At 33.8% G+C, this 20,103-nt stretch overlaps 1 pseudogene; it reads left to right on the forward strand.

The window, feature by feature from the left end:
• The first annotated feature begins 125 nt into the window (after nt 1-125).
• Nucleotides 126-15,821, forward strand: LOC149536140 (potassium channel KAT3-like; annotated as a pseudogene).
• The last annotated feature ends 4,282 nt before the right edge of the window (nt 15,822-20,103 follow it).

The following is a 20,103-nucleotide window of genomic DNA, read 5'->3' on the forward strand; positions in this document are numbered from 1 at the left end:
AAACCAACTTGTTAAATATTAGTTTATGTCTTTTTTAGTGTTCCCAAATTGGAAAAAGATTGATCTCGTGGACTCAGTTCTGGCAGGATCACTAGCGGGATAGGTGAGATCACAATCCCACAAAAATGTCTTTGGAAAAGGTTGAAAATGGGCTAAACAAGCATGCTTCACGAGATCATGAATTCAGGTAAAAATTTATTGTGAGAATGAGGGTAGGGTAGCAGGATCAGGATCCCACTAAGAAAAAGGTGCTTATCTTGGCAGGGATATGATCTCGCGGTAGGAAATGGGTCAACATGGGAATGGGGTAGGGGTTTGACCAGGAGGGCATAGTCAAGTGATCTTGCATAAGATGTATCAGTAGTTTTTCAAGGTTTATGTCACGTGAGAATGCGGCTACAAGGACGCGAGTTTAGGTTCCTCAGAGGTTAAGGGTTAAACAGTGATCCTGCAAGAACTTTTTTCAGCGGGATCACAAATTTTAGAGGTTCACAAGAACATGTCAGCGGGAATGCCATTATGGTTTTGAGTGGGTCAAAGTGTCAACTAGTGACCCCGTGGGAACATGTATCAGTGGGATCGCAGGTTTCATAGGCTCACGGGAATGCATTAGTAGGAATGCGGAGTCAGGGAAAGATGCATAGGGAAAGGGGGTATTGGATAGAGGGATGAGAGGGAGGGGGTTGATTAGAAGATATGTAAGGAAAAGATGGAAACAAAAATTGACATGTCACTGGTTTATGTTCAATGGTCTCTAGATGCATTAGTGTCATGCAAGCGGTGGGTGATCGTACTACGCACTGGAGAGCAGCTTACACCAGTGGACTAAGCGAGTGTAGATGTCATCGACCTGGGGTACCTAGCAAGACTACCCCACACACGTACCTACGTGGTGACAGTGACCACCTTGTGTGAAAAGTGGCACAGTGAGACTAGGACATTTCACCTACTAACAAAGAAAATTACAATTACATTAGAGGATGTTTATAGGATCTTTAGATTTCCTGTGTGAGGGATGCCCATGATGATGACTAGGGTGATGATTAGGAAGGAAATAGTATAGAGGCTGATGGGGCCAAGAGTAGCATATCAAATCTGTCGAGGGCAGTTTGTATTGGATGAGCATTTGGAATAGGTAGTCATAATGAGGCAGATCTATTTTTATGTATACAGGTGGGATAGGAGTCACTTTGGCACTGATACCAATGATCATGCAGATAGTGCAAATGGGAGTCCCGACAATGTGGGGGTCTCTGATGTACAAGGAAAGGGGTTCATATCATGATCTACATCACATTTTGTATTAGGGAGTCGAATGGTAGGGGAGGAGCATAGGCTTCCCTACATTACTACAAGTTTGGGCATGGGAGCACATCGCAGCATTCAAGCCAATTGGATGGAGGGATAGGCAAGCAGAGGAGCCAATGGCTTATAGCTAAGGACAGCCCTTGACGTATCATCATACAAAGGATGTGGACTACTAGCGAGTCTAGATAGATGAGATCAGGATAGTGGTGTAGATACCATATATGGGGTAAGGGCCATGGGTAAAGGAGGGACAGTATCTTCACTACACCATATCACAATGCTTCATTTTTTGGAGGTGGGAGTACATAGCTGAGTAGTACTAGTCAGATAGAGACTTGTGTCAGTTTGGATGGGTTTAGGTGGCTCCAAGTGAGTCTAACATGTATCATCAGTTACACATGAGCCAGTATCAAATTTTGGGCTAGCACTGTAGAGAGAGGGGTTACTTCAGGCCTGGAAGGAGTTAGAGCCATAGTAGTGGGATTGGTTCAATAGGGCAGCAAATGTGGGCTCCACACAGGAGTACCAAGACTAGTTCTAGCAGTCGAGACTGGTAGGCCAAGTGAAGTTAACCAAGGCGGCCATGGTGGTAGGGAAGATAGCCTTAGCAGCCAAACATGGTAGATATGTAGTGAGAGGGCTATGATAGTGGGCAAACACCGTGGAACAAGAGGAGGGTCTAGCTAGGTAGAGGCAGAGGAGAGAGGATAGGTAGGAGGAGAGGCCAGTGGTGGAGAGGGGACAGGGGGCGGAGGAGGAGCAAAGGACATAGAGGCCTGTAGGTTGGGGAGATGGGAGTGGTGGATGGGACTCATCCATAGGGAGAGGGGATGATGGATGGATAGCCTGATATGTGTCCCTATAGTAGACACATGATGCTACCAACTAGTTGCTATGAGACACTTACTAAGAGAGAGATCAGCTCAAGATAGAGTAGGATCAACTATGAGAGGAGTGCAATGTAGTGCAGGGATAGAGGTGGGGACACTACAAGTGGAGGTTGGATAGGTGGAGGGGAGGTTTGATGTGGTGAGCTTGGAGAGGCAGGATGGATGCCATGCAGTAGGAGCAAGATAGACTGAGGGTGGAGGTGGCAACCTGGAGAGCATAGTTGGTAGTCGACAGAGGGATGGAGGAGTTGAGAAGGTTGCAGGGAGAGATGAAGGAGTTGAGAGAGAGAGAGAGAGAGAGAGAGTAGGGTTTTATTAGGGGAGGTATTGTGCAGTGGTCCCAACGGATTAGATTGAGCATTATAGGTGGCCAACACAGTCAAGGACATCTAGGACCCACACTTGTATGCAAGGAGGAGGGGGAGAGAGTGGATGGAGTATCAGGGATTGGAGAGGACAAGAGGGTCTCAATGCACGAGTTAGAGCCATAGGACAAGATAGAGCCAGAGGTAGGACAAGGGGATAGGTTAGAGGAGGGATGAGGCAAAGAGCTTAGGTACGAAAGGAGGATAAATGAGGCCACCACCAGCAGTGCTAGGGGCAGAGAGGAACACGGATGAGGGCCAAGATGAGGAGGCAACTAATGTGGGAGACTAGTGATATTTTGGGTATATTGTTTATGATTCATTATTTTTTGGATGTATCTATAGATGTATTTTGTGGGCACATACCCAATGTATGTATATGTATGATATGGATACTAGATATCTGGACTATGATGGACTATGGTATATTTGTAAGGGGTGATTTATTAATTTATTCTTTGTGGAAGATATATATATATATATATATATATTGATATATATATATCAGATCATTCTTTGGGGGTGGGATATGGATGTATGGACTTATGATGTCATGATTATATTTATGATGTGGATGTTTATATATATTTAGATGTAGATGAGAGACTAATGTGTTTGTATGCAGGAACTGATGTGTTATGAGGGATATGATATTGCTAACAGTTTGTGATGCAGGATGTAATGTGTTATGAGAGATATAATATTACTGACAATTTGTAATGTGGGATGTGATGTATTATGAGAGATATGATATTGCTGATGGTTTGTGATGTAGGATGATGTGCTTTGATGATGAGATTTTGTTGTGATGTGATTTTAGATGATGGGATTTATTTGGATAGACTATTTTTATGATGACATTTATGATAACAAGGGAAAATATTTAAGGGTGAACCTAAAAAATGGGGAGGGATGCGAGATGTATGAACTTGTGAAAAAGATAAATAGAAATAAATGTGTATAAAGAACATAACCTAACAGATGAAATATGAATATATAAAAAATAGGGAAAAATGGATGCAAACCTAAAAAAGAGACTTTCAACTATGTGAAAAGGACGATAGAATGATCATAAACTAGGATATTGACTTATTTTAAATGAACACAAATGAAGATAAAATGAATGTGATTTTTGTGGTGATGGTACTAATTAAAATGAACACCAAAAATGGGATAAATGAACTCAAAGTTAGGATGAGAACATATGATAAGTGAGCTAAAGATTATAATGACAAAACATGAGAAACATATCTAACATGTGATAAATTAACTGATTCTATGATGGGGAAAGATGATAAGATAAATCCAAATTATGATAATGGTAAAGGAACATAATCTATGATAATACAACATGGTAAATAATTTTGAACACTAGGATGCTAGGAGATAGCAAATAGACATAATCAATGATGATAAAAATAAAATACAAGAAAATTCATGATGGTGGGATAGGATAGACAAAACTTAATCTAGGATAATTATTTATGATAAAGAATGAACTTAAAACATAGGAGATATTGACTCTTAAGAGGATGATATTGGAAAATGATGGACCAAAAAGCTCATAGCCAGGATGATATGGAATAGGATAGGTGGACTAAGGGCTAGGATGTTGAGTCTATGTTAAAGAACATAACTGATGGTGATGAAACCTGAGCCTACGGATTTGAGAATTCATAAGAGTCTGATAATGAAGATAACTCAATTTGTGAAGATAAGGAGATTGAATCAAAACATTATGATGATGGAAGAATCTAAAGGGTGAGAAAGATAGGTGATGTAAAGGAAGAGGGGAGCATAGGCAAGTAAAAAATCTAGAAAAGTGTTTTTAAGGGGGTGTAGGGATGACGGCTGGTGACGAGAGGGAAGGGAAGTAGAGTGATAGTGAAACAGATGTGGGGTGTAGGAGAAGGGTATCACATACCACCGATCAGTCATGACCTTAGTCACGAGGGTAGGAACAATATGCACAACTTTAAACAAGACATGCGTAGAGGATTGAATAGGGGATTGGGATGATGAGGAAAGGTGAGGTCATGGGGGATAAGGTTGAGAGGGAGAAGGGGTAGAGGGGATAGGAGACTAAGAGATTGTGTAGGAGAGGGGTGAGTATGGATGTTTGTAGGGGAGACATGAACATGTAATTCTTCGTTATGGGAGAAAATGGTGAGAATGAGTGGATATATCGAGGTCCAGTAGGTTACACAGTCCACTTCACTCAGATTTACTAGCAGTTGGACATGGTGCTGAGGGTGGTTCAGTAGGTGTCAGAGTTTTAGGCTCAAGTGCATCGGTAGATGATACGATGGGATCTGTTGATCATCCTCCACCTTTGAAGACCCAAGTACATATATAATTTATTTTTAATTTTAAATATATATGAAATTTTAAAAAAATGAATTTATTAAAAAAATTATTTTAGATATATATATAATGTAATCTAAATAACTATAATAAATCATGCAGGCATAGGTCGCTGAGCACATGGTTACATGTAGTGTTGGCTCAGGGCATCATGTATGTAAGAGAGATGATTCTATTGAGGCACCTGGTAGTGCTTAGGTACTTGATTTTTAAATAGTTTGTTTAATGTTATTTAAATGTTTCAAATTAGATATATATGTATATATATATATATATATATATATATATATATATTCATGAGTGTTTAATTTAATTTGAATGTACATGTACATGTATATATATGTTTAGATAGAACTCTAATGTATGTATATGTATATATATTTGCAGGGCTCAGTTGATGCACCTCAACAAGAGGATGTACAGGAGACTCGATCAGAGGGTTGTTCTGTTTGTATGCGTCTTGAGGGGTCCCTCTAGTAGTAAATATTTATACATTTTTTGATGCATTTTTATATTGGAGACAGTTTACATACACATATGTGTATTTTAGTACCTTGATGACATACATGTATACATATGTTTCACTATTTATTTGATTATTAAGTACTTCAGTACCGAAAGCTTGAGAGTGGGGTACTTCATGAAGAAGTACCACCATGTAGTGTGAGCACTTTATTTAATATAGGAATATTAGTGATCCTCCAAGGTTACTAAGAATATCAATGCATTTTCCCCAATATTACATAGGAATGACTCAAACAAGCACAAGAGGACTACCCCAGAATCACACATCAGTCTCAGAAAAATAAGTGTGGAAATGATGTTGGGTTATCTACAAGAAAATGATACTTCCCAACTAAATCATGTGTTCATAAATGAAAACATGTTTGGAATATGCATGGGTGATATCTAACTGAATCACAAGCAGAAAAAGATCATGGTCAAAACCATGCTCTTGAGTTGCCCTAGCACACAATGATATGGAAAACCATGGCAACCATGGGGAAGGAACAACTAAAATCACCTAGAAATGACCTTCCAAAATAAACAAGAGAAAACTAAAGATCAGAAGAAAGAACAAATATATGATTAAATAACCTTTTGCTAAAGAGATCAGAATAACTAGATACTAATGAGCCAAATATAGGTACAAGGAAGGAAGCATATGATAAGGACATAGTGACAGTACATTGAGAATAATGATAAAATGGGCAACGATACTTTCCTATAGAAGACTGGCTAGTGATGTGGGGTATTGTGATAAGACTCAAAAATATACAAGCATGACTATACAATGGGTAGGTGACTCAAGAACATATGATGGGTAAGTGCACCAAGTTGTGGTGCCAAAAAGGGGGTATAAGTGGACACCTTTTTTTTGAAATCAACAATTTCTAAACTTCAACAAGAATTTGAAGATAGTTATGCTCAAAACTTTAAGATACGACAAAAACAACAGTAGTAGTCTTTTGAATCTAGTTTCTAAACTACTAATTTTTTTTTAAATGGTTTAGTTTAAGGTCCTCTAAAAAGGGGGCCATAGAAAGTGGTTCTATTTATTCCAAAAAAACATAACATAGTACAAAGTGTGGCCCCCCTAAAATTTTAACTTTTTTTTGAAATTCTTTAATCGCTCTCGTCAAAAGTTACTTAACACTATGTAGTTTATCCTAGATTTTTCGGGTAATTTTATAATGTGTAATTTTTTATATGAATTTTCTAAGTAGACACATCCCAAAAATGTCAAATATCTGTGTGGCCCCCCTATAAATGATTGAAAACTAATCTAAAATCAAAACTTCTTTCTTTCAAACTGTGTAGAATGGAGTCTAGTTTCTAAAAAATTAAGTTGTTGCAAAATTCAATGTACGAGCTAAAATCTATAGCCCAATTAGTACATGTTGGTTTTTGACAAAAAATGGACATACATTCAAAAGAAATTATAGATGAAAGGCTTGAAATAGTTCAAATAAAAAATAAATCATATGGTTATATAGCTAACACAAAGACTTACCATGTCATGTAATTATTTTGCATTATTTTATTATTATTTTAGGTGAAACACTTAGGAGTTTGTGTACTCTCATTAAGTTATGTAAATCTAATTATGTACATGGTGTCTACAACATAAGAGTATGCATCATTCACTGAGTTGTCATGATGACAACATAGTTATCTGTACTCCTCATTTAGCACATGTTGTCTACACCACTTATTTGCATGCTACACCATTTTAGGCTTATCCTCACATCATCGCACCTAATCCCATGCTCAATGGAGGATAATCCATATCTGGTGGACATGTGCCTAGTTGTATGACATACCATGATGCTAACTTCTATGCATTCTAGAAGCTCTCCTAAGGCCTTTATATTCAAGCACTCCTAGTGTACTCTCAACCAATTATTGAATGAATATCATCATTCTGATCATACTCTGTCTATTTTGGTCTACTGTGTGCTTGTGTTGAGTTCTTTAGTTCTTGGGTGAATTATGGCCTAAGCCAAATTCCTACATAAATGCATCTCCAATAAATTTTGCATTTAAAAAGGAATTAAAAGACAAGTATCAACTCATGGTACACCTCAGCAGAATGGTATAGTGAAAGAAGAAATAAATCCATCATGGATTGTGCAAGAACATTGATGATAGAAAAGAATGTTGCAATCAAATACTGGAAGGAAGCTATCAGCACTATAGTTCATATTTTGAATAGAGTACAACTGAAGAAAGACTAAAATCAAACTCCTTATGAACTATGGTATGGCTACAAACCTGATGTAAGCTACTTGAAAGTATTTGGTAGAAAATGTTATATCTGGAAAGAATCTAGAAAAGGAAAATTGGATGGAAAAGGTGATGAAGGTATATTTCTAGGATACTCCTGCAGAAGTAATGAATACAAGTGTTTGGATTTTTCTACTCATAAAATCATAGAAAGTGCACATGTGAGAATTGATTAGTTTGTAGAAAAGAGTGAAGAAGAAAGTAGCAAAGAGCTTGAGGATTATAGAAGATTTGTCTACTATGAACCTAATACCCTACTGAATCTATCTAAAAGAAAGGAGACTTCACCTACCGAGTCCCCAAAATCTCCAACAACTACCAAGTTGCAAACAATGCAACCTGAGTCATAGTTTAAAGGTCCCAATTTGCAGTCAGAGGCTACTAAGCTACTACAAGAGAAAACAGAGTCTGATGGACCTAAGTCATAGATAGTGGGACCCAAGCTTGATACAAAAGTTCATGATAAAATTAGTTAAACTCATTCCAAATCCAAAGAACCTATGTTAGCAAGATATGTCAAAAGGCATCGTGCATTTGATCAGATCATTATAGACAAATTAGATGGAACAATGAGAAGAAATAAATTGAAAGATACGTGTTTATTTGGTGAATTTGAACCTAGAAATGTTTAAAATGCTTTGGATAATGAAAGTTGGGTTGAAGCAATGAATGAGGAAAATGAACAAATAGAGAAGAACAAAACTTGAAATCTTGTTCCTAGACCCAAGGATAAAAATGTAACTAGTACAAAATGGGTATTTAGAGATAAGCTATATGAAGATTGAAAAGTTTCCAAATACAAAGCAAGGTTGGTATGTAAAGGCTATTCTCAAGAAGAAGTTATTGATTATTGTAAAAAATTTGCTCCTATTGCAAGATTAGAAGGTGTTAGAACTTTGCTAGCATATGAATCTTATAGAGGATTTCAAGTTTATCAAATGGATGTAAAATATGTATTCTTGAATGGAATTCTTAATGAGGAAGTCTACATTGAAAAACCTGAAAGTTTTGTAGATTTGAGAAAAAAGGACATGGTCTGCAAATTACAATAAGCATTATATGGTCTCAAACACGCTCCTAGAGCTTGGCTTCATAACTACTTGATATAGATTGGTTTTCAAAGAACAAATGATAACAGTAGTTTGTATATCAAAGAAGGACCAGCCAAAAAGATTGAGTTGGTAGGACTATTTGTTGATGATACTTTATTCATAGGAAATGATGACTTCTGAAAAGTATTTTTAGAAGAAATGAGTAAAGAATTTGAGATGTCTATGTTTGGAGACATAAAATTCTTTGTTGGATTGCATATTCAATAGAAGAAAGATGGTATCTACATTACTCAATCTAAATATATGAAGGAGATACTAAAGAAATTTAGAATGGAGGATTCAAGAGCAGTTGGAACCCCTATGTCTATTAGACATAAAAATTTCAAAAATGTTTATTCCAAAGAGGTAGATCAAACCACATACAGATCAATGGTTGAAAAATTGCAGTATGTAGTGCATACTAGGCTTGATATTGCATTAGTAGTAGGTATGGTGGCAAGATTCTCAACAAATCCCAAAGAAAATCACATGATGGTAGTCAAAAGAATCATGAGATATCTGAAAGGTACTAAAGAATATAGTTTATGGTACAAAATAGGAGGCAATTTGGACTTAAAAGTATTCATAGATGCTGATTGGGAAGGAAGTATAGATGATAGAAAAAGCTCCAATGATGGAGCATTCTTTCTTGGTAAAAGACTAGTATCTTAGACAAGCAAGAAAAAAAATTGTATTTCTCAGTCTATAGGAGAGGCAAAATATGTGGCAGCAATAGTCAATTGTTCTAATATCATTTAGTTCAAACAATGATTGGGGGTATGAAGGTAGAGATCAAGGATCTAGTGGTTATATATTCTGATAACACTAGTGCAATCAATATATAAAAGAATCCAATGATGCATACCAAAAAAACAAATTGCTATAAAATATCATTTCTTAAGAGAATTGGATAAAGAAGTAAGCTTAGAATATATTAATACAGAAGAAAAAATTGCAGGCATATTCACCAAGCCATTACCTAAGGATGCATTTCTATATCTAAGAGGTAAGCTAGGGGTCATTCCCCTATCTAAAGCTCACTAAATGAAGTTTAGTGATGTATGAACTAGAGCATTGTTGAAAATCATTATTTAGTTGGTGCAATATTGACAAGGGCATATTGCAAATGAATGAGCACTTGAGGTACATTGATATTCACTATTTATTGTCTTTGGCATGAGATGTCAAAGAGGGAGAAGTTTGTTGTCATATCTTATAGAAATTTTGTAAAAAGATGTCAAAGAGGGAGAATGAACTTGATCTGATATCAAAGGCATAGTTTTCTAACAGAGGGATAAATTGAAGGAAAAAAGAGTTCACACTGATAGAGGGAATTTTCATGTATGAGAATTGGAATGAAACTAAGGATATGTTCCTTACTTTATTCTTTCTCCCAAAATATAAAAATTAAAAAATAAAAATTCATTGTATTATGACACGTTGTGTTGTCATCAATGCCAAAGAGGGAGATTGTTGGAACAATTGATTAATTGTGTATTTTCTTTGATGTTACACAAAGTGTCATGTTATTATTAGTCACTGTATGCCAAGCTCACTCAGGCATTTAAGATAGTTTTCTATGTCTATCAAGCATTAAAGAGTTTGCCTAGTTCAGAAAATAGTGTCTACCAAGTTCACTCAGGAGATAAAGGAAAGTTTGCAGAAGATGACTATTAACCGAGCTCACTCAGTTAATGAAGGAAATGTTGGATGGGACCGGTGTTAACTGAGCTCACTTGGTTACTAAAAGAACTTTTTGAATATGTAGTGTTGATCGAGTTTACTGTGTTAACATAGGAAAATCATTTCTGAGTTAGTGTCTACCAAGCAGGGTTAGCTAACGAAGGATTTTCTTGTTTTGGCATATTAAGTTCAATTGAATTGTTTGTTGGTTCTAGCTGACTAATGAAATGAATATAAATTATTCTCATTTGTACTCTAGTTGACTTGATAAGATGAAAGATATAAATATAAGGTCAAGTTGAGATTGAGAAAGTGTGAATGCATGGAAGATAATTGAAGATTTAATGATGCTTAGAGGAAGTGAATTAGAAGGATAAAGTAGAGTATCCTTGTGAAGCTGAAAAGATATATTCAATCAAGAAGGATCAAGTATACAAGCCAGAATTGAGATATGTAATCAGCAATTCAATTGCATCAGAAATCAAATCATCTCATTGTTGCTCTCTAACAGTTGTAGTAGTGATCTAAATCTCTTAACGGAGTTGGCTTAATAGCTATTTATAAATCCTCTGACAGGGTGGCATTTCTATTGAAGTGTCAAAAGACCTATAACAAGGCCACTCCTAACAGGGTGATTAAATCCTCTAACAAGGTCACACCTAATAGTGTGTTTTTTAACCTTTAATAGGGTTGGCTCCTAATAGGGCTCACTTCAAAAGAGTGAAAATTAGTAACTAGTTGCAATTGGTGATTTTTTCCAAATTGGGTTTCCACGTTAAATCTTCCAGTGTCAAATATGTTCATGTTATTTCTCTTATGTGTTTGCAACTAAGTTAAAATAATATAATTCATAGTTAATATATTAATATTTGCAAGATAAGTATTTGCCAAGAATTTCTTAGTGTTTACCAAGTTACAACATTTTTGTGTGTTTTTCGAGCATCAACAGAGTTTAGTTTTCAGAGTTTATTTTGTATTGACATCTAAGGGATCTGAGATTTATTTTTGTAGTAATTGATTCAACCCTCTCCTCTTAGTTACTTCTCTTATTTTTTCCACTTTTGAAAAAAAATTTTGCCAATTCAAATTAATTTTATGCCCCTAAAATAATGTTGGATTCGCCACAATTTTATACATTTTTCCAAAGGGGGGTTTCTTAAAGTTATCTATGTTCACCATGTTAAGGGATTTATAATGAAGTCCTACTAAAGACTACCTAATTAAGCGATTTAAACTTATTAAAACTATTAGGAATACAAAAAAATAAAATTGACATGTAGTATGTACTCCTCAATGATAATCAAATCCTTGATTACATGTACTTGACCTAGATTCAATCTTATAGCCTATCTACAAATAGCTTTGTTATCCCATCTTAACCAATTCAACTATTTTTCACAACTATTACTAAAAATCTCTCTCTCTCTCTCTCTCTCTCTCTCTCACACACACACACACACACACACACACAAAAAAAAAAACTATCTCCTTATATAAACTATATTTACCTTTGAGATGAGATTCTAATTAGGGTTTCCATTTCCCTCCAATTTTTTTTTCCGATCTTAACTAACTTGAAGAAGCTAGAATTCCTTACTACATTACCCAAATCATAATGCAATTTTTCATTTCAAATGTGAAATATGTTTCCATTTTTATTCACCACAAAATGTCTTGAACTCATACACAACTCTCATTCCTCAATCAATGTAATAAATGTTTTATGTTGTCCAAATTTATTGAATCTTTGTTATCATGACTTATTCAACCGTCTAATTAGAATTGATTAATAACCTTTAGATTATACTTGTTTACCATGGTAACTAGTTGATTGTATGTTTTCCTTTGCCTATATCAATAGTCTTTCCTTTCACCAATAACAAAACATGTTCCCTTTTACTAACTAGACCTTTATTTGTTGCTTTATCACTGATTGTCTTAGTCATTTATCATCTCTTTACCGATTGGTTATGACTTCTTACTAGTTGTTGTAACTTCAATTACATATAAAAAAACACTCTCACCAATGTAATGGTTCACCAGCACTGACAACTATACTCTACAAAATCATCATCAATGTCATCTACCAATATATTTTACAAACATAATCCCAAACTATGTACCATAAATCTTCTTGTTGATCATTTATTGCCTTATCTTGAGCCCTTCTATATAATCAAGCATAATAAGGAAAATAATAAATCTTCTTGTTGATCATTTAAAGAGTTTTTCTTTTCTTACATTCAAAATTTATTTGGGATCAAGTGTTTGGTCACCCTTAAACATCCCACACTAAAGAAAAATTAATCTTTAAAAGATTAAGTAAACTTTAACTATTTAACACTTTTTATGAACTAAGCAATATTGTGTAATGTTTAAGTGGGTGAAGCAAAGTGGGGTAGAGCTAAGTGTGCTTAATCTTAAAGAAACTTAATAATTAAGCTCACTTGAGTTGGAGCTAAGTGTGGTTAATCTTAAATAAACTTAATAATTAAGCTCACTCAAGTTGGAGCTAAGTGGGCTTAATCTTAAAGAAACTTAACAATTAACCCATCTCTCGTGAGAATGAGTAGAACACTTAGCTCTCATTAGATATAGGTGATCCTCATAGAGGTGAAGCATGGGGGACAATACCAATCCAACTTATAGGATTTCCTCCATAGTTAAATGCACTACTTATAGCCCCATTTACAAAACCTTCCCCAAGAATAATTTTTCTATATGATATATAAATATATTAATATGATTTAGACAATAGATTTATAGAGGACAATAGAAATTTTGTTTTCTGCTAACAAAACATTTATTGATACCAATAATTGAGTTTCAAACTCGAAAAGGATATCCGGTTCAACTATTTTTGGACAAGAGTTGTCAAGCTCATTTTTGTAAGTGGCTATAGCTAAACATTTAATTTTTGCAGCAGAGTTCAAGCTAAACGTAACTATATTGATTTTTATCAAAACTTAATTGATTGTAGGTTTCACTATTTGTTGTGCACAGTGCTGGTTGTTTTTACTATTGGCTTGCAACACATTATTCAGCTAAGGGAAACACTTGGCTTGATAGTACTATTCATAATTTTAAGGATAAAAGCATATGGAGGGGATACGTGGCTTCTATTTATTGGGCCGTTACCACTATAACGACTGTTGGCTATGGAGATCTACATGCAATAAATAGTAGAGAAAAATTGTTTACTATATTTTACTTGTTCTTCAATTTGGGTTTCACGGCCTACTTGATAGGAAATATGACCACCCTTCTTGTACACACAGCAACCAAGACATTTATGTTTGTAAGCAAACATTTACATACTTTATGTGTAATTTTATGTTTTCTAGTAAAGCTTTCATTCATTTTTATCTTAAGTTTCATTATTTTCTTCGTAGAGGCATACAATTGACGAGGCTTCAAAATATGCTGCAAAAACCCATTTTCCAGAATGGATAAAGCTTCAAATGATGGCTCAGCTGCGGCTCAATTTTAAGACAAGAGAACTTCAGCAAGACACTTTGGCAGGCCTACCTAAAGCCCTCCGTTCTAACATCTACCACCATCTCTTTCTAGCAACTGTTGAAAACACTTACCTTTTCAATGGAGTTTCAAGAAACATGCTTTTGCAGTTTGTAAGTTTTAACTACAATGCCACATGTAAATTTTTCATAACATGTCTAGTGTAGATATTTTTTCACAATTATTTTTATATTTAATTCTGATTACTTCAACTTTTATACAATATGTTTCTTGTTTTTGTTTTATATTGACATGTAGAAACTTAAATGGATAAAGGTATATTTTCATATCTAAAGGTTGCAGAGATGAAAGGAGAATACTTCCCACCAAATGCAGATATCATTTTGAAAAATCAGATTGCTAGAGATTTTTACATAATTGTTTCTGGAGCAGTGGTATGTAAAAAATCTTATCACTTATCTACATTTCTATCTTTAGCGATCCACTTCTAATTTTCTTAGCACCATACCCATCTAAACACTTATCAACATCTACATTAAATTCCCATCTCACTGTCTATTTGCAGGATATATTCACACATGCAAATGGAACCGAACAGGCTAGTACTGTTTTCAATTAAATAGTCCTCACTAATTTTGAATATTAATAACAATTTAAGAGAGTATAAACATTAAATATCATGAATAGTTCATTAATTGAACTGGGCACTATGCATTCATTAACATCCAAGAAAGTAATTTTCTTTTCTTAGCACAAACAGCTCTAATTGTATTATCTGTGAATTAAAATTTTGATTCAGTATGAGATTTCAATTATGGTTATTTCAAATTCATGGACATAAGAGAAAATTGAAAAAAATTAATAATATTCCATAATTGTTTTACAGCTTCTAGAGAAACAAGGAACTCCAAATTTGATTGGGGAGCTTGCTATACTTTTAGACATCCCACAGCCATTTATAGCGAGAACTACAAGACTTAGCCAGCTTCTTCGATTGGGTCACCATGATTTTACTAGAATCGTGCAAATAGATATAGAAGATGGTAAAATCATTGAAAAGAATTCTCTCAAGGTAGGGGTTAATAAACAACATGAATCAGACATGAAATATTGAAAGTGATTTTATTCAAGAAAGGATAACCCAATTTCTTCGTATGATTGCAGCATTTAAAGGAACTTAAAAAATCAATGGTTGAAGAAATATCTTCTATAGTAGATTTGCCATTTGCAGAGAAAAATTCAGATGGGCACGAAATTGATAACTCGGTAAGCAATGATAATTTAAGACCTAGCAACGCTCCCCATTGCACTGATGAAATCAATTGTGAATATCAATCTCCATATAGTGGCTTGCACAAAAGCCCATTCATGGTAGAACAAAATAATGTTTCAACGCAAGGAATTGAAACAATTAAATATGGCAAATACCCAAAATGAGTAATAATATATAATTATCATCCCAAGGAACATCGACAAGAACATGCAGAGGAGAGGCTTGGGAAGTTGCTTCTTTTGCCCAATACACTAGAGGATCTGCTCAACATAGCTAGTAAGAGATTTTACTTCGTGTGTACTTTAATTTAATTTTGAAATCCTTCGAGTTTGTGGCTTACAAAGAAAATTTTAACATTTTATGTCAAGTTATAATGAAAATGATTGCATCTCATGCAGGTAGAAAATTTGGGAAGCAGTGTAGTCTGGTTATGGACATCGATGGTTCTCACATTGAAGACGTGGATGTAATCAGAGACAATGATAATCTTTTTTTTGTCTTAGACATGAAAGAAATCCCCAATTGCTTCAAATTTAATGTTATAGAGAAGTTTGCTTGCCCGATTTATGGCATTTTACTATAGATTTGTAACTTTGATCTTACCTTTGAAGGAGGTTTGGAAGTCTATAAGCAAAATTGTATTTGGGTAACTTAAGGATAAATAAAAAAATTAAATTAAATTGTCAATATGTTTTTGGTTTATTGGTGAAGTTGAAAGGACTTAAAGAGGTCATCAGAGATCAAGTTTTTGCTAGGTGTAAAATTTACAAATCAAAAAGGGAATCCAAATGTCCAAAATCAAACAGGAGAAAGGACTTCATAAAGATAGTAGCGACATGAATCTTTATGAAATAATATATAAGCTGAACCAAGTCTTCATGAACTAACTCATTAATGTAATCGTATTAGATCTCTCTATGCTTATTCCTACTCATAATGACCAAGTCCTTAGTCATCTAAATAGTACTGTAATTACCAAAATATAGCATGATGGCACAGCATTACATATAGTACATATTCTATAGTAGGCAGCTCCAACCAATATATCTTGCAAACACAAAAAGTGACAGCTATGTACTCATATTTTTAGATAGAAGGGGATATAATAATTTAATTTTCATACTTCAAAATTACTATACTAATAAGACTAGCATTATAATGGAAGAAAAATTTATAGATCATATTAAATTTATTTTAGTACCTAACTAAACTACTCAACATTGAATATTGTACAAAAATACATTAGCATATTGAATATTTATCTCTGTTACATACACTAAATCTTACTGTAAAATTTTCCTCTCCCTTTTTAGATCTAATCCAAGGAGTTATGTATATAAAATTTAATAAACATGATTAAAGAAATATTGTAATCTTGATTTTCACCTCTTTTTATTTTTATTGATGTTTATAATTCTTTCTTTTTATTTATCTTGTTAGCTATGCCATTTTCCTTTATTTATAAGACTTTTGATCTGCATTTCTCACTTACTTTATTCTTTAACTCGCCATCCTAATAATGAATCATAAAAAATGATAAAAAAATGTTCATAGAAAAAAGAAAACAATTAAATCTAAAAATTCATAATGACATCAATATGAACTGTGGAAATCTAATAGCTACAAAAGAAGTAGCATCTTAGACTATAATACACAATACAATATTTAATACATAATAAAAATCCATAGCCCACCTTCGCACAATCATGAAATTATCTCCCACATTAAATTTCAACAGCTAGATATAGATCTCTAAGACCACACTATTGCTCTATACTAATTAAAATTTAATAAGATAATATTAGGTCAACGCTGTACAAATGTCAAAGATTCTCCAGCACATGATAAATTTGAAATCGGTAATGTTTTTTAATAAAATCCAATCGAGACTGAACCAGAACTATTGCCTATCTAACTATCCATCGATTGCGAATAGATAAATTGTTTAACAAGAGAATAAATAAAATAGGCCCCGCGGAAAATCAACTAAACATAGATATCAATCTTGAATCGAAATTATAAAAATAAAAATAATAGGAATCCTTGGGAATACGCGTTATTTGTTGTCTACACCAGATATAGCCGCCCACCGTAAACACCTCCTGGCTTAGAAAAAAGAAACTTGTCTGCACGCGGATTGAAATAAAAAAAAAAATTGGGACTTTATTGAGGAGTAGGTTAGACAACATCTTGATTTGAATCTGACAAAAGAAGAAAAGAAATAAATATAGTTTCCTATTGTCAATGTTAAAATAATCAAGATCGAGTTATAGGAAGCTAGAAAAGATTGTCAATTTCAACAAGGAAATGATCGATATGACTTCAGACTCTCTCCAAATTTTGCGGCTTGAACATAGATGGGCTGAAAGGAAAATAAAAGAAATGGTGTCCATGAGAGGAATTGAAAATCCTAGTTTGGCTTCGAGCAATGAACACTTAAGAAAGGTTACTTCTTACTTCATTAAACTTCTAGAGAAATTAAATTAAGATTGGAAGGAGGCTATGAACTCTTCTCTTTAGTCTTCGAAGCTTTGTATTTTTTTCTTTTGTGGAGCTCTCATATCTTTTGACTAATTTATTTATCGTTTTAATTGTTAGAATTTTATATTTAATCTTTATCAATTCACTTTTAATATGTTGATTTGATTTAAGAGTTTGAACCATTCCTAATTTACTTAATTAGAACATGTATCCTAAATACACGATTGAAAGAATATGGAGACCAAACAATCCTTAAACAAACAGATGAATGTATAGCTCGTTTTAGTTCAACAGAAACTATTATGGAGCCTTCACCAATAAAGAAATATATCTATCTGTGATATCTTTACCAAAGAAACGAAAACAAATATTTGTGAAGTGATTCCTTTTCTTCCGCACTTGTGAAGTGTTTTCTATAATATCCAAATCTATAATGCCAACAAGGTTTGATAAGAATCATGTAGATGGAAGTGCATGCATCACATGAACGGATAAGACAACGTGTTTATAAACTTCAATGCCCTTTCACTTTTTGAAATGACAAGAGGGATCCACAGCCAGTTTTTAAAATGCAGAGGAATATGCGGAGGTCCCAAGTATGACGTCATCCCTGTATAATTTTTAAGAGGAGTCTTTTTCTATACTAGCACAACTGTGCACGTTGGATGGCAGAACGTGAAATTGGACTATAAAATATATTCTAATGTACAAGAAACCAACGATGCATCAAATTATATATAGATTTTGAGTTAAGTGACAGAGAGTGTTTGGTATATACAGACAATGTGTTGACTGCAATAATGAAAGATATAGCAAATTATTAATTTTTCTGGTTGCCAGAAGATAATATTATTTGGAAACAGCCGGTGTGTTGATAATGAACCAAGAAGTCATGTGTCGTTCAAGAGTTAATCTTTCAATATCTTTCATTTATTTATTTGTTTATCTGTCAATTTTGTTTAAATAACTATTTGTTTTAATATTTAAATGTTTGATATTTATCTTCATATACTGTAGGTGGAGCATTTTTTATTCAGAATTATGAATCAGGTTACATAATTTGTTTATCTGTCAACTTTGTTTAAATAAATATTGATTTCAATATCTAAATGTTTGATATTTATCTTGATATACTATAGGTGAAGCATTTTTTATTCAGAATTATGAATCAGAACAGGTGATCTTATCTTCACACTTTACTTGTTCAAACATGTAAGTTTAAGAGTAAGCAAAGTCTATGAGTATAGTGTCCAACATAAATTTTAATCTTCACAAATTATTTAAACCACAAACTACATATCAAAATGTAACTCATAGAGACAATAGGGTTGTATTGTCATGATCCATAGAAATAGTGAACATGTCCTTCACTTTGATATTTTAAAGAATAGAAGTAAATACCTTTGAATCGTAATGTTCAAGAGAAATTGAAGTATGGCAATTCTAAGATAATTTTTATTTTTACCAATCTTGAAAATTTAATTTATGACACAAAGAGAGATATCGTCTTATATTTGATAGATCATAGAATATAATTTAAAACTCCTATGTAAAAAGATTTGCACAATTAATTCTTAAAACAAAAAATGTTAGATATACACAATTAAATCCTAAAATCACTTATAATCAATGTTTATTGTGTGATCAATTTTCAAAATAGCTCTAAGAAACATGATTTCCTTGAGGTTCTTTTTTGGTTTGATAAGACAATAATCTATTGTCACTTTGACGCTATTCAACTCTAAAAGATTTGGCCCAAAGTAATGAACAAGAGATAACAAGCGAACTAGTTTGATGACTCCTCTATCTCATAGTATAAACATCACACTAAGGCTTGATTCCTAGGCTAGAAGTGTTAAACAGTCTTGAAGTTGACTTATTTTTCCAAGCTTAATTTCTCCCTTAGTGTGCAATGTTTAAGGATGACCTTATCTATAGTCCAATTTGATATTTTGTAGAGGAAGGAGACTCACTTTTTGGAGGTCAATTTTAGGCCCTAATAATGAGAAAAGTACAAAATTGTGAAACTATTATTTTTGAAGTAGTTGATAGTAGCCAAAAAGATGGCAAACTAGCCCCAGAGTACAAAAAGGCTAAGAATTCAGCCAAAGGTTACCTCCCAGTTATCTAACCTATACCAACTTCAAACAACAAAAATCATAATATGTTCAGAGCCAAATTATCATTAGACACAATTCTTAAACTACTATGTGTATCACCTTAACCTAGTTAGTGTAAAAGGAATACTATTACTAACAAAAGCATTCACAATAACCAAATAAGTAAACGCTTATCATAGAACGAGGTTATCACCAAAAGGTAAGCTCCTTGGGCATAACCTATGATGACGAAGCTATGTCCCTGATGGATAGCAGATGTATGCT

The sequence above is a fragment of the Cupressus sempervirens genome, chromosome 10 (assembly GCF_028749045.1).
Source record: "Cupressus sempervirens isolate cs-2001-9-10 chromosome 10, ASM2874904v1, whole genome shotgun sequence".
NCBI classification, from domain to species: Eukaryota; Viridiplantae; Streptophyta; class Pinopsida; order Cupressales; family Cupressaceae; genus Cupressus; species Cupressus sempervirens.